Consider the following 15236-nt stretch of genomic DNA (forward strand, 5'->3'; position numbering starts at 1 on the left):
CTCTCTCAACCTTGACCTCCTCAAGTTCGTCACTCCTCGCTGACCTCTCCGCCTCAACCTGTAAAAGAAAAACTTCAAAAAAGCTTTTTATCCTATTCTGTTTCATTCGCATTAGTGATAGCCGAGGACCATCGCATTTTATGATCATCACATCACGTTCACATATCTGAAAGTTTTAATATGCGCTTTAAACAGTGGTTCTATTATATTTCCTATTAGCAATATACCTCGAGACTGCCTAATTTATTGAAAATTTGTACACTCACTCAGAACTTTTGAAGGTTTAAATGATTGTCAAAAAACTGGCTATTTACTAGCTGACAAATGGGAATCAAATCAAAACTTGGCGTCCAAATTATGAATTTATACGTCTTCAGAACTTTTAGACATAAAACTGAATGCTCAGACGAACGATCGAATGAAACACACCAATAAGACGCAGATAATTGATAAAAACTTTGCTTGAGTGGTTGATCAAATACAAATTTGTGCGAAATTACAAAAGGATTCAAATTGTGAATTTACAAGAGTAGGCGCTCTATATAAGAGGGTAATAAGCAATCAAAAATATATTTTTTAAAAAAGCCAAACAATTTAAAATAAACAAGGAGGCTAGGTAGTCGACCCCGCTCATCCACATTCTTGACTTAGTTGGCTACCACATGAGGAAGAGACAAAAAATTTCGTATTGATTTTGAACTTCGTATCATTTTTTGAAGTACTCATACATATCATTCAATAAACCACTAATGGAATGCAATAATGACACGCCAGAGGACCGAAGAAAAATTTGGTTTATAGGACTGCTAGAAAAGATAATAATATAAATCAAAAAACAATAACTAATTACGACCGAAACTCGATGCCTATATTTAAAAAAAAAATCATAACAAAATCAATTCGCCTCAATTCAAAACAAAACAAAACATATTAACCTATACTTCATTAGAAAAGCTATGGGACTTGTCCTCAGTGCAACTGGGTAACAGGTCGACAAAAAGAGCAAAAAGGTGTGACGTTTAGAAATAAACTTCTATTTTTGAAAACAAAATAAATTCAATGTAATGAATATGATAAGAGATTAACTCAAATCGCTACAATGTTCATTTTACCTGCAAAGGACGCAATTGAGACATATCATTATCCACTGTAAGGCATACGACTACAAAAAGAATGACAAATACCACAAAAAAAACTTTAAAAAAATAATTTTCAATTGCGGAAAAATGACAAAAAATACGTTAAAAAACAAACTTTTCACCAAAAGCTTTAAGAATGTTCAATTGCGCATTATTTCAAATTCAATTAGAGTTAGAGTCTACCATTAAACTTAGATTTTCAAAAAAAAAACAAAATTTCTTTAAAATGTACAACTATAAAAAATCTCAAACATTTTATGAAGTATTGATGTAACAGTAGTAAAAAAGCCGAGAAGCAAAAAGTTGAAACTAAAGCCATTATGTATGTCTGTCTTTACAGAGACTGAGCTTGTTATCGACCGAAAAGCGATTTGGGTCATGACGGACATACAATTTCAACAAAGACCGTTGTTCAAAAATGGGATTAGGTTACAACAACCCAGGGAAGCAATTGGGTTATTATAGAGATTAAGTGACAAGACCACAAAAAAAACAACGGCTACAGTCGGAAGCCAAAAGTTCACAAAAAATTTTCCGACACCACAATGTTTAAGGTATTATATATATGATTTTAACTTGAACAACTTTAAATTATCGCTTTTCTCTCATCTGCACATCAACTATCTTCCTTATAAAGGGATTAGTAGAAATGGAGATCGAAATAAACCAAAAATAAACAGTATAGAAATTTCGAAACTATTTTATAAAACTAAGCGGTCGAAAGCATTAATCGAAACATACAACCAAACGAAACAAAATTCGAATCAACAAAAATGATTGAGACTTCCCACTAGTTAGATTCAGTTACTTGTTGACAAAATTGAAAGCGTAAAGGAGACAATTGAAAAAAAAATACATTTAAAAATTCAAAAGAAAGTCAAAATACAAATAGCTGTAAAATGAAAACTGTAAATAGGTTCAACTATACATCCAGGGAAAACAATTGTGACCTATGATCATCAAGTATTTGTCTTAAAGCAATCAAAAGAAAGACATACATATCCTACTTTTAAAAAAAAGTAATCAATTTTTGCTAGAGAACTCTGGCTCAGCCTCAAAGTAAAAATTATTCAACATAAACAATAATCAGATACGCTTCTTTAACGCTGTGCATTTTCAAGGTAAGCTTTCTTTCGTTTTGACCTGCCAATAGTGTAATCGTTCGCCAAGAAAACAGAATGAAATTATAAAATGTGCTATTGTGCTCCAAAATTCATTAAAAAATGAAAAACCCGTAGTATCAAAACCAAAAATCATTTAGTTAAACTAACAAAAGGTTCCAGAAATTGAAGTAACAGGAAATAGGTTTCTGCTTGTTTATACTGATACAACGCCAAAAGATGAAAGAAATAAGATAAGAAACTGGCAACGTTCAAATATTCAACGACGTTTTTTTAAAACATACAAAATGAAAGTCATAATAGATAAAACATACAAATTCAAAAACATAATAGGTCACAGCCTAAAAAACGATGAGCCTAACTCTGATAACATAATATATGGTCGTTGGATCTCAATTTTTGTAAACACTAATTGTCGATAAGTGAGCCTTGATTTAAAATTCTTGTCCGTATTTTTATTAAATCTATAAATGAGGACACATATTAATAAATTTATGGCCGAACCCCAGTAAAATCTACATTTTTTCAACGTAAGGTTCCATGGTGAGATCAAGATCAGCTCTGATATTGCTGCACGGCTATAAAAGCACTCAATTGTTCAAAAGGTTGCAAAATAGATCATTTTTTAATTAATATTGTGAGGAGGTCAAAAGTGAATAATGCATTTTGCATAACGATCGAGTTTTACTTTGTGAAAAACTGGCAAAATTAAAATTTGAGAAAAATTCTTAAAGCCAGCGAGAATACAACTAGTGCTCTTTTTGAGCTTGAGCAAACGAAGAATGTGACCGCAGTTTTAACTTATTCACCTCAAGAAATGTTAAAGAAGGTTGGCTTAAAAAGCATATTTTGTCCATTTCCGACAAAAACGGTCTGAATGTTAGAAAAGAAATAGCTAAAATCTAGCCAAAAAACTCTCAGCGAACCATTCAATCATCCTCTTTTATCTTTAAAGATAACGTCAAGAACACTATCGTTAAAAACTTCAACATATTTTAGCAAAATTGACAAAAATTTGTTCAAAAACACTGAAAATTTGATTTGAAATAACGGAATATCGTCTTCTATTAACAAAGCTTAAAAACTCGATAACTCCCTGTAAAACGCTAAAATCAAAATATCTTTTTAATTCCTCATTTTAATTCCGTAATATCAGCGCAGTTTTAAGGTCTCTACTTCCAGCAAATTCAAAGACGGTGGGCTATAAAAACATATTTGGTCCCATTCTTGACAAAAAAAATCTCAATTTTAAAAAATTTCGCTAAATTCTAGCCAAAAAACTTGGATCGATCTATTCAGCAAACCTTTTCTATCTTTAAAGTTAAAATCAATAACACTACGGTTAACATTTTTAACTTATTTGATTGACACAAATTGACAAAATATGGTCAAAAATACGGAAAATGTGAATAAAAACAACGCAATCTCGTCTACTATTCACAAAAATTTAAACCTCTGTAACTCCTTGTAAAAAGCGAAAAATAAAATATATACATATATTTTAATTCCTTTTACTATGTTGGACGGGCTTTCTAATGATACCACTCACAACTCTCTACGATGATTATATCGTTCGGCCAAAGTTGAGAACAGAAAAACCATTTGAGTATATAGTTCCTCCCCCCGCTAAAGTGGGTCCGAACAAAAATCAGATTATCTAATGAAATCATTATTTTCATTAATATGAGTTGTAAATAGGCTAAATCAATATGAGTTGTAAATAGGCTAAATCAATATGAGTTGTAAATAGGCTAAATATTGTACATAAGGAAAAATTTTCGATTGAATTTTTTTGGAATAGTTTCTAGAATTGTTTTAAGTGTGGTCTCAGACAAATGTAAATGCATATTCATTTTATCTTTTAACTGTTTGTAAAACAGTTTTAACCTGACGATGAACGTAAAGTTCGAAAATGTTTGTTTTAAATATCGGATGTAATTTTAATTTGACAAATCGGTTTCTTTTACATTGAAATCATTATTCTTGGTTCGTCATTGGTTTTTGGTTCGCCTTTTTTGGTTCGCCCCAGCTTACTGGACATATGAAATTTACCTTCACAGGCGCACGTGAAAAATTTTTGATAATAAAGCTCTATATAACAACACATATATTGAAATTGGGACCTCGTCTCTAAATTGCGCAAACTCCTGTTGCAGTCGATCAACTTCGGCCTGTTTGTCCTGTCTGACTCTCGCTTGTTCCTCTAAATGTCTCCTCCGACTACTTTCAAGGTCACTCTTCAGCCAATGAACTTCTGACCTCAACTTGTTTACCGTTGAGTCTTTCTCTTCACTAGCCTCTGTCAGATCTCTGAAGCATCGAAGCTTTTCGTTTTTAACTGATTTTGATGTTTTTTACCGAGCGGTTGATACATTTCATTTATTCAGTATATATGAACCCCCATCCCCAACCCCCCCCCCCCCCGCCCGCATAATATGACTATCTGCAATTACAAGAATTTGTTTGTTATTGTACACTAGGGGTACCGGGGGGGGGGGGGTTGCTCTTTTCTCATCTAAATAATGAGCGGAAAAGGCTGCATACATAATTAAAAATTCATATTGAAAATACGATTAGTTCGATTCTCACGTAAAACTGTAATTTCTTGTACTCAATCTTTTTTAAAAATCTTTCTAGAGAATCGTTCTATTCAAGCTGGCAACGAAACCAAACAGATAATTGAGTGAGTGGGTATTCTCATTGTGGTTGAAATGTAAACCAGAATTCAATTCTAATTGCGTTTGCCAAGTTTAAAAAAAAGATTAAAAAATTGGGTTTTTTTTCGCATTGTAGCTCCCAACGAAATTATATCCCCCACTATAGCATATTTACAGTCATTGGGGCGGGGGTATACTTTTATATGACCACTAAGGTGGGATTAGGGGGGGGGGGATTAACCAAGAAAAGATTACAAAACTGACCTGTGAAATTGGTTGGCATCCGTTTCCTTCTCTTTAAGGAGTCTTTCAATTTCACTGGAAAGGGTTTTCTCACTTTTCTTTCTCTCCTCTTTCTCCCTAAAAACAAACGACATACAATAAACAAAAAACAGTGAAAAAAAAACAAACAATAAACACAGCAGGAAAAGTTATTCAACCATACGCGGTGGCCCGATGCAAGAAAAGTAGTCAATGAAAAACGTTTTGCTGTGTACTTCCTTCTTCATCGACCTTTTTAGAAACACTTTTGGACATTTCGATATCTTCAACTCTTGAAAAAAATGTTTAATTTTGTTCCATTACTGACATTATTTCTGATGATTTATGTGGAAAATTCAATCAATTATTGCACTATCGGTTTTCATAGATTGCGAAAGGTTATGTTTTCTGAGGTTCTTGCATGAAGACTGGCCCATTCCTACCAGCAAAAGAAAACATTAATGTCTTGAAATTTGCGAACCTAATTTTTATAAATTTAAATTCGGAAAAACGATATTTGATATATTTGTTTTAATTTTATTTGTTGACTAAAAACTGACTAAACTCATAAGTTTATTGGCCACAATAGTTTTAAACACTTTTTGTGGAGTTTTCGTGTATTGTGTTTGTTGCTGAAATGACACAAAAATCCAATGGTTGTTTAGAAATAACACTAGTCCATGATGATCGCTGTTTTAAATTTCCTTAATACCTTAAAAAATGTTGGTTGCTTAATAGATTTAGACCAACGTACATGATCAATTTGTTTTTTGGCAATGTCACTGGAATCGAATCTCAGATTTCATCGGTTTTTAGAAAATAATAACCCAAAGTTTGAATCAGTTTTTAGATTTGCCTTCTTTTTTTCAAGTTTAACAAAAATTCTTTATTCCTCATTGATTCTAAATCCTCAAATTCAATAGCCAACGTGAGCCATATTTTTGACCCATAGCTAATCCGCTCCCAAACATAATTACGGGCAAATTAACCCGAAAAAAGTTACAAGCAAAAAAAGGCCTTGCTGACTCTGAATGAGTTAAAAATTTTGAACAGGTTCGCTTGTTCTATTCGTCCTGCTTTCTGGAATATTTTCAAAGTCGTCGTGATTTTATGTCTTTTTCTGTTTGAACTGACATTAGCATCAGTAGAAGTTTTGAAAATGCTAACAAAGCTGTCTGCGTAACATATTTTTTCTTCTTTCTTGGAGTTTTAATTTTTGTTCCTCTCTTCATTGGTACCTAATAGCGTTTCATGTTGAAAACAAATGATTTAAATAACTATTAGCTGAGCTACAAAACTTCAAATTTAAACTTAAATGGAAAATATTGTTGTAATATCGTACAATTGTAAATTTTCTTTAATGGCCATATACTGTGTATAAAAGTGTTTTATTCTATAATGTCAAAAGTGATCGTGGGAAGAGCAAAGTCAAACCCCCCACCTAACAGATCACCATATTAATGATCTCGGAAAAAGCCATGAAAAAAAATCTCGCTGGTTTGAACAACACGCTGGTTTGAATATTTCAACACGCTGGTTTCAACATTTCAACAAATGTTTTTGACAGCCAATTTGATGAAGTTATTCCTCAGTATTCAAAACTTTTGTCGACATAAAAAGTAACACTCCGTTTAATCGATAAACTTGAGCACAATTTCCGAAAGCAAAAAAAGTATACAAATATACTTAAAATTTGACTACAGCGTCAGTCACAAATTTAAAAAAGTCAAAACATTGTGGATTTAAAACTGCATGCTGCAACGATATGGAGCGCAGCATTGCGCAAGTGCTTACAAAAGAGAATTTGCGAAAAATTTCTCAAAAATACTAAGTTTTGAGTTTCTTAGAAGATTTTCCTTCAAGTTTCTTAAGAGTTTCTTTTTAAAAAATTTGCGCAAGTCAAAAATTTTTTTTGCAAACGAAAGTAACATAGATGTCACAAAAAATCAAATGAGCACAAAAATAAGACAGGAACCAAACAAAAACTGGCATAAGTATAATTTTTAGTCTTACAAAAATATCAAAAAATGTTTTAGTTATTGGAGTTATTGAAAAAACTACGTTCACAATTACATGTTATTTATCCCAGTTTATAAACAACTTAAGCTGCTATCAATAAACTGCTCTAAGAATGTTTTTCAACTTCCAGATTTTCTACAAGAAACTTTTCAAAACATTTCTATAAGAACAATAGGCGCTTCGGAAAACAGTTTTCAGATATATCTCTTCGCAATTGCAGGAAAACTTACAACAAAAGCTTTTTTTTCCCGACCAAAAGTTCTAAAAGTGATATTTTTTCTTTTTTAGATCACTTTTGTATGGTATCTGCCACACTCATTTGCTGGAATCAAAAGTTTTGCATCTTTTTCTTTTAAAAAATTAAAACTTTTGATGCTTCATTAAAAAGCTGTAAATATCAATTGCAACCATTTCAAAAGTCAAGGGTGCTAAACTCACGTCTCAATTTTTATTAGCAAAAATTAGATCGGAAAATTAAGAAAAAATATTGAATAATTCATTTGTTTTAATTGATATTGATTTTATCCCCCTAGCTCTGCAAAAGCAAAAAGTAAATGCAATCACATTGGAGAGACGACAGGTGGTCAAAAAAATCAAAGTTTGAAAAAGAAAAAAATCGAGATTAGTCCATTTGATAAAAATTAAAAACAAAGGCCCCAAATGATAGTACGAGTTAATGGAGTGTGCATTTTGTGTGGCTAAAAAATCTTGGCTATTGGCAGCGCATACTTTTCCAGGGTTCTTCCCCGGGGTGTTTCTAGGGCGATTCAACTTTCGAAACCTCCATCTTAGATTTATTGAAGTGTTGTACCATAGATTTCTTTTTTCTCGTATAGTTCATAACTTTAGATTAAAATGGCTGAAAAATTTTGATGTCATCGAATATTTTTCTAGGTCAATAGTAAAGTTAAAAATTAAAATAAGGCCCTTTAAACCTTAAATTTGATCATACAAAAATGATGACTATACTCCAAGAAAGAATAATATTGATAAGAATAAAAATGCAATGCTGAGTATTGGCACACACCAGTAAGTGGTCTAGGAGAAAAAAAACATAGGATTTTCCCAAATATAATCTCGCAAGACATAATCCCAAAGAATTTCCGAAATATAATCTGTAGTTTGAAAGACCAAACCCCACAGCAATCAATGATTTGAATCTGCCAAAACTTACAGAATAAGTTTTAACATTTGATAATAAAGTTCCGACTTTAATTAACGCGAGTCGTAGAAAAAATGAATCAACATAATGAAGAGACTTTTTAGTTGCCAACAAAAACAAATTCCTGTTCCAGTTTTAGTGACCTCTTATTAAGGAATTGGTATTCAATTTTTTTTCAGTTTTTGATTTTTTGAGTTTTTGAGTTTTTGAGTTTTTAGGTAATTATGAGGGAAAAATTGCAGGAAAAATTTGTTCATCGACTAATGTTTCTTCATAAACAAGGCGTAATCTAAGTGAGATTGGAATGTTTGCAATATTGTCTGCCATCTTGCAATATTCATTTTACTGAACATGTCATTGTTTTTGCAAAATTGCTTCTTCTTCTAAATCTACTTCTAAATTGAGTTTATGTCAATTTATTTTAAAATTCTTTAGTTTTCTTTTCTTTGTTTTAAAAGAAAAGAAAACTTTAGTTTTCTTTTCTTTTGCAAAATTGCTTCTTCTTCTAAATCTACTTCTAAATTGAGTTTATGTCAATTTATTTAAAATTCTTTAGTTTTCTTTTCTTTGTCCAGACAATTATTATTATTCATGCTCAGACTTCAACTTGCTGATAATCAGATTTCATCCAAAGTTTTGCTAGCGAACCGTCCGTGTAATAAAAACGCAAGTCACTCCGCCCCCGTGTTTTCAACTGTCTAATCATTAACGCTCAACCTCAAACTGAGGTATCAAATTTTCCATTACTACTTATTTCCACCCTCAATTTGTTTAACCTTATATTGTTAAGATGTTTCGCATCTTAACACTATAACTTTTCTCCCTGCAAATTATCAGGTTGACCATTGCCTGACAGTAGTATCGTATGTATACAGGAAGATCGGGGGGGTGAGATCCTTTGGAGATCCGTTCAGCAGAGGGGGATCCCTGATCCCTTAGTGGAGATCTTTTAAGTTAGGAAAGTGGTAATTGCGCTACATGTATTTGTCTGGTGGCTTATTGTTGGTATTGCGCTATTGGAAAGCCATTCCAGTTTCAACTTTTCTTGCTTATTTGTGGCAAAACCTAGCAAAGTAGATTTGAATTAAAGCTGAACTTATACGTTACAACATATAGAATAGAATTGTTATAGAAACTGTTATAGATAAGAGAATTAAACACGTACAAAAGCGTCAAATTGCATACAAAATAGCGCATTGTTTTGTTAATTAAGAGTCTGATTCTATCGCTTCATAATCAATAAATGGGTTATACACTGGACGTTCTTCTTCTATCTCATTTTCATCGGCAATTTCATCAGAATCAATATCAGACTCTGTGATTGCGGCGGTTCTTACGAAGCCGGGGTCAGGGATTTCAGCGTTGTCAGTATTCGTTTCAACTGTGGTTTCAATTTCCCTCTGGTTTTCAATTTCGTACAACTCTCCAGACGACCAGGAACTCAACGATTCATTATCGAAATTGTCGTCTTCGTCGAAGAAACGATCGTGGACAATATTTATGTGACCAAACGGCAGCGTATCGATCCCATTTTCAAGAATGTATCGTTTATCGTCGAAAGCGTTGAGCGACACTTTATTAATGGTTACTGTATGGAGTTGGTGGCTGCTAGAAGCTATTCTATGGTTTTGCGTGCGGATCAAACGACCAGAGGAGAGCGTTTCTTTAAATCTGTCATGCGTCAGTTGTCGTTGTGCTAATTTTGTGACGCCTTTAGCTGATTTCTTTTCCCCGCCATCTAAATTAAAATATTGAACATTAGGAACAGTCCCAACTAACAAGCTGTATATTGATACGTGTGAGTGTGATGAAAACTAACTTACCAATTGCAATTACTGAGTAGAGTTTCGGCTTGAGAGCACAAAATTCTTGAATAGGCACGCTGGCAAACTCGTCCCTAAACTTCAGGACGACATATTCGTTCACTTTGGAGAAGAGCGGGTGCTGTGGTGGATAATTAGAGAAGTCGAAATGTTGCAAAATATGAATTTTTTGGCGTATATCTTCATAAACGTCTATTGTATTGATTCGATATAGCAGTGAATCAGTATCCGAGTAGAGAACTTTGCAATCAAAATTTGGCTTCATCACTGTATAATGGAATTGGAACATGTGTAATTTGGCCAGATCAAGTACACATGCCCCTACAATAGTGGGTTTGTTCCAATAAATCCGTTTTTTTGCAGTTTTCATCGCAGCCATGCTCTCTCCAAAGATTTTGAACGATAAAAATGAAAGTTTTGCGTTCTTTGTAGCACATTTTGAGCATTTCGAACAATAACGACTTGATCACGGTTCCTTTTCGACTCGCACGTTTTTTCGAACGCTGAATTATTCATGCCCTTATAGAACTTTTTGCCAAAAGCAGTACTGGCAGCAATCCGGAGACTGGTATTTAGCTCCATGTAGGGTCGCATCCAGTTCGCTTGCTCAAACTTTAATGCCCGATGAAGTTTTGTAATTTTGAGCCCCATTGAATTGTAGAATTGGGCAAGCCGATAATGTAGCGTGTAGCGGTTTTTAGGCAACAGCGTTTGGACGAGTTTTGGCCCAGATGACTTTTCAGGTAAGTGCATCTGTACTTTCAAATTTTTCTGGTAACCGCTCAGCCAAGAATGTTTGATTTTCAATTTGGATGGCGCCAGAGGGTAATCTTGATGAGCTTCATGAAATTCGGGTGGATAATCAATATCAACTTCAATTATGTATCCATGCTGTGCCGTTGACGAAATTTTGAGTACTTCCTCGAGCGTGATGTGTGCATCTAGCGCAAAATCCTTCAAAGGCAAATGATCGTTCTGCATTACGCCACCGTAGAGGTTATTTGCGTCTAGTATCAACGCATATGTAGACGGCTTAGAAGCATCATAGTTCGGCAGATGGCAGTTGTTTGCTTGAAAGAGTCGTTGCTCATAGATTGAAGACACTCCTCCGCGCATCATGTTCTCTACAAGCTCAACTTGTTCTCTCTCGGTTAGCAAATGCAGGTCGGGTTTGCACACCTTGAGGAACGCATCTCCTAATAAATTTGATGCTCCATAGTACTGTGCGCAATCTAAACCGTACGTGTCATAGCAGATATCTCTGAAAGCCTCAAAGACGCACGCCAAGAGCAAAGTGTCACTGGTTAGATAAAGGTCGTGGTAGTCGCCGATGTTTTGACAACCAAATTTTGAAAACACTGTTTGAGCATGATTGTAGTCAGTTTCGCTGATAGTGACTTCACCGCCATGCAATGTTTTTTTTCCATTCCGATAATGGAGGCAACACTTTTTCTTCAAACACTTGTTCTGAGGTGATGTAGGAATAACAGTAAAAACCTTTTTGGCAGAGAAGTTGAAAATCGCTATTGGAGTAAGATTCATACTTAGAGCGTAGAATGTCAAAGCGATTTTCAGGCAGATCAGCTACCAAGGACTCGAGTGATTGGGGCATGAAGTTAAACGAGTCAATTAACCTTATGTATTCGAAGATGGGTACTTGTTGTCCGGCCTCCGACTCAAAATTTTTTATGAACACTCCAACAGAGAGTGATATATAGTTTTCGTCCGTAGAAGGTATAACTTCGAACTTCGTTTCTGGCTCACACTCTGCTAGTGCAAGACATATATGATGAATATCATACTTTTTGACATTATGACCAATCATTGGCGTAAAGTTAGATGTTTTGCGACGAGTGTTACACAGTTGTTGCGCCCACCCTAGAAAATGACCATCGCAGTGACAATGGTCAAGAACAAGCTCAGCCTCATCGTTTATTTCGTTTTCACAGATCCAACATCTTGTGTTATTTTCACGCGCTTGAACAGGTCCTCGGTAAGGTCCGTAGAAAGCTCGTTTTCGGTTGTAGATGTCCCGCGCCAGTACGTGCGAAGATTTTACAAATTCGTTCATACAGTTGTCACCTCTTTTGAGTTCAAAGTAGACAGGAGTTGCTTTACCGTGTTCTATGGCTGCTATTGCATAACCACAAGGTTCATGTTTTTCAATTGCAACTGTGTAGGAAGTAGAGGGTGAGGGTTGTGCTGTAGCGATTGGAACAAGATAAGATTCTGTGTCAAAGTATAGAACGATAGGAAGAAACCAGCGTGCTTTCCAGTTTCTGAACTGTAGGGAAGTGTTACTTTCTTTTGGCATAACAATTTCTGCTGCTGCATGTTCACTGCATGTTTTAACATGGTTTTGATAAGTTTCTCTGTTTGTACACAAATGAAAACAATTTCGACAAATACGCTGCGCTGCACGGTGCGCTATACCTTTGAAGTATGCGACAAATCGTTCCAGATTCAAGATGAGAACGTAGTGATGGGCATTCTCATCGTGGAGGAGAAGAAGGTCCATTGTGAAGGATTTGTTTGACTTTTTGGAAACGTAGATCATCACCAAACGTGTTCCCTCGATTCTGTAAACAAAACAGATTCATGAAGACCAATACAGTTTTAACATTTTGATTCGTTGAGCGGGAATATTTGAATTTTATTGATATTATTAAAGAAACACTTACCCGAAAACATTGACGCAAACGTCGTTGGCGTCCTCAAAGTATGGGATCCTGTTTATGGGCATGGGCATCTGATAGTCTCCAACCAGCTGTCGTTCCGCATTCTTGTACGTATCTGGATTCGTCTTTTCAGTTCCCGATCGACCTTCTGTCAGTAAATTGATTCGATTTTTGATGTGATACGCGGCAACGAAACAATACACGAAGCAGTTGTGATCAAAATGGTTTCGTATGTTGAGCAATGAACGGCATCCGCTCAGGAAACCAGGTAGAGCTATATATGACGATGCATGCACGGGGGCAAAGGCGGCTATCTTGATATCCAGTCTGTTTACTTTGCGTAGAATCCATCCACTGCCTTGTGACGAAAACATGAAGAGAATATTCAACATCTTACTCAACATCTTGAAAAAATCTTTGTTTGAGAGTCCATCCAAGTACACTGTAGTAATTTCAGAGCTAGCAAAGATTTCGATAGCTTGTTCTTCGTTGTCATTTTCGTTTCTTTCTTTGTACAGATCCAGAGACACAACAAACTGAATTTTTTGGCTGCAGTCGAAACTTCGCTGTTTATAAGGTCCGTTATGATGTCTCTATTGTTCAGCATGAACTCCATGAGATCTTGGTCGTCCTCCGTTCCATCAATAGTGAAAACTTGAAGTGCTCCTTGAAAGGCGGATTCTGTTGGTCTTCTGCTTGTTTCACTAGTTCTCGAGGGCAGTCCATGTTGATCTCTTATGTGTGTGGCAAAGCGATCAGCAGAATCAAAGCCAATGTAGCAGTAGAGACAACATTGTACTAACGGATTATGTCGGTTTCCGAAATGTCGTTCGAGAGTTCGTAGATCTCTTGTAGTGAAATCACAGTGTTCACAGCGGTACACTGGCACTCCAACTTCATCTGGATGCAAGTTCCTTTGGTGACGATTGCGGTTGGTGCGAAATGTGAATTTGGCGTTACAAAATTTGCACGAGAAACTCATTGTTGAATCAATTTGAAGATAAAATGGTTTTGAGTTCGAGCTGAACCAAACCTTCAACTCTCTAAAAATAACCAACGTTCTGATTGGTTGAATTTGAAAACATGTTCAAAACGAAATTTCTAGGGACAAAGTTTCTTTCCAATCAGTTAACTAAAGTATTACACAAGAGTGAATAATATCATTGCCCAATGTTCACAGCCCCAATAATTAAATTAGGAGATGGATGAAGCTTTAGAAACAACATTTTTTTTATCCCGTAAGAGGGCGCCTAGCATTTTATGCAAATTTAGTCCTGCTTTATGCAAATTCCATCATTCGCCAGTGAGGGCGTAGATCATGTTTTATGCAAATCCATTTGCATATATGATTGGTATTCTGGCCAAAGAGGGCTACAATCATGTCTTATGCAAAGTTGAATTAAAATGCAAATACCAATGTTTTGCCGTAATAGTCGGAGACTTATGCGTATTTTCTATGCAATATATGCGTAATGACTATGCAATGACGTGTTTTAGCGAGCCTTATATGGTTAAATGGCATTATTGGTGTTCTAGTGCAACTGAATATCTCTTTTTAGGCATAAAAAAGTTGATTATCACAGTTTTTTTAACCAAAAACCTTGAAAAAATTTTTTTTGAAAATAGATTTGAATTTTAGTATAACAAGTCCCATCAATGATTACTAGAGGTTGTAGCAGAATCAGTTGAGGGTTGAAAGATTTTAAAAAACTAAGAATAAATGTTTTTAAAAGTTGGAAAAAAATTGTTTTTTTTGTTTTTTTTGCAATTTTTAATGGAACTCATACTTGGCGAGCAGCTAGCTTCATCATTCTTATGATCAAAGTTTCACAGCGTGAGATTTTATGAAGTCCGGTTTTTACAGAAGTGTGAAAAAACCTCGGGAACACGATTTTTCAAAACATCTGGCAGCCACATGTTTTTAATTGAAAACAGGTGTTTGCGAAAACCGTGTTCCCGGGGTTTTTTGGCCATGATCATCATAACCTTTTATGTCTGTTACAAAGTCTTAAGAAAAACTCATTCTGAGTATTTTTCAGCAAAACAACCACATCATCAACATTTTTCGATTTTTCGGAAAAATTGACCTTTTTTTCAGAAAAAAAAGTGTTTTTTCTCTAAAACTTTTTAAGAGGAATTTCTAAAGTAACACCTTCAAATTGTAGTAAAAAACATAGAGATAACATTGAAACATTGAAAAATTGCATGTTTTCAAGTTATTTGAAAGAAAAAAATTTTTTCAAAATTTATAGTTTTCACAAAATTTTTGCTTTTTTACAAATTACTTTTTTTCTGTTACAGATATGAAAAAGTTTATGGGGACCAAAAATTTAGAGCATGTTGTTTTACATCATATGAGATACTTCTCAGTAGTTT

The sequence above is a fragment of the Convolutriloba macropyga genome, chromosome 12 (genome assembly GCF_964194025.1).
Source record: "Convolutriloba macropyga chromosome 12, txConMacr16.3, whole genome shotgun sequence".
Taxonomy (NCBI): Eukaryota; Metazoa; Xenacoelomorpha; order Acoela; family Convolutidae; genus Convolutriloba; species Convolutriloba macropyga.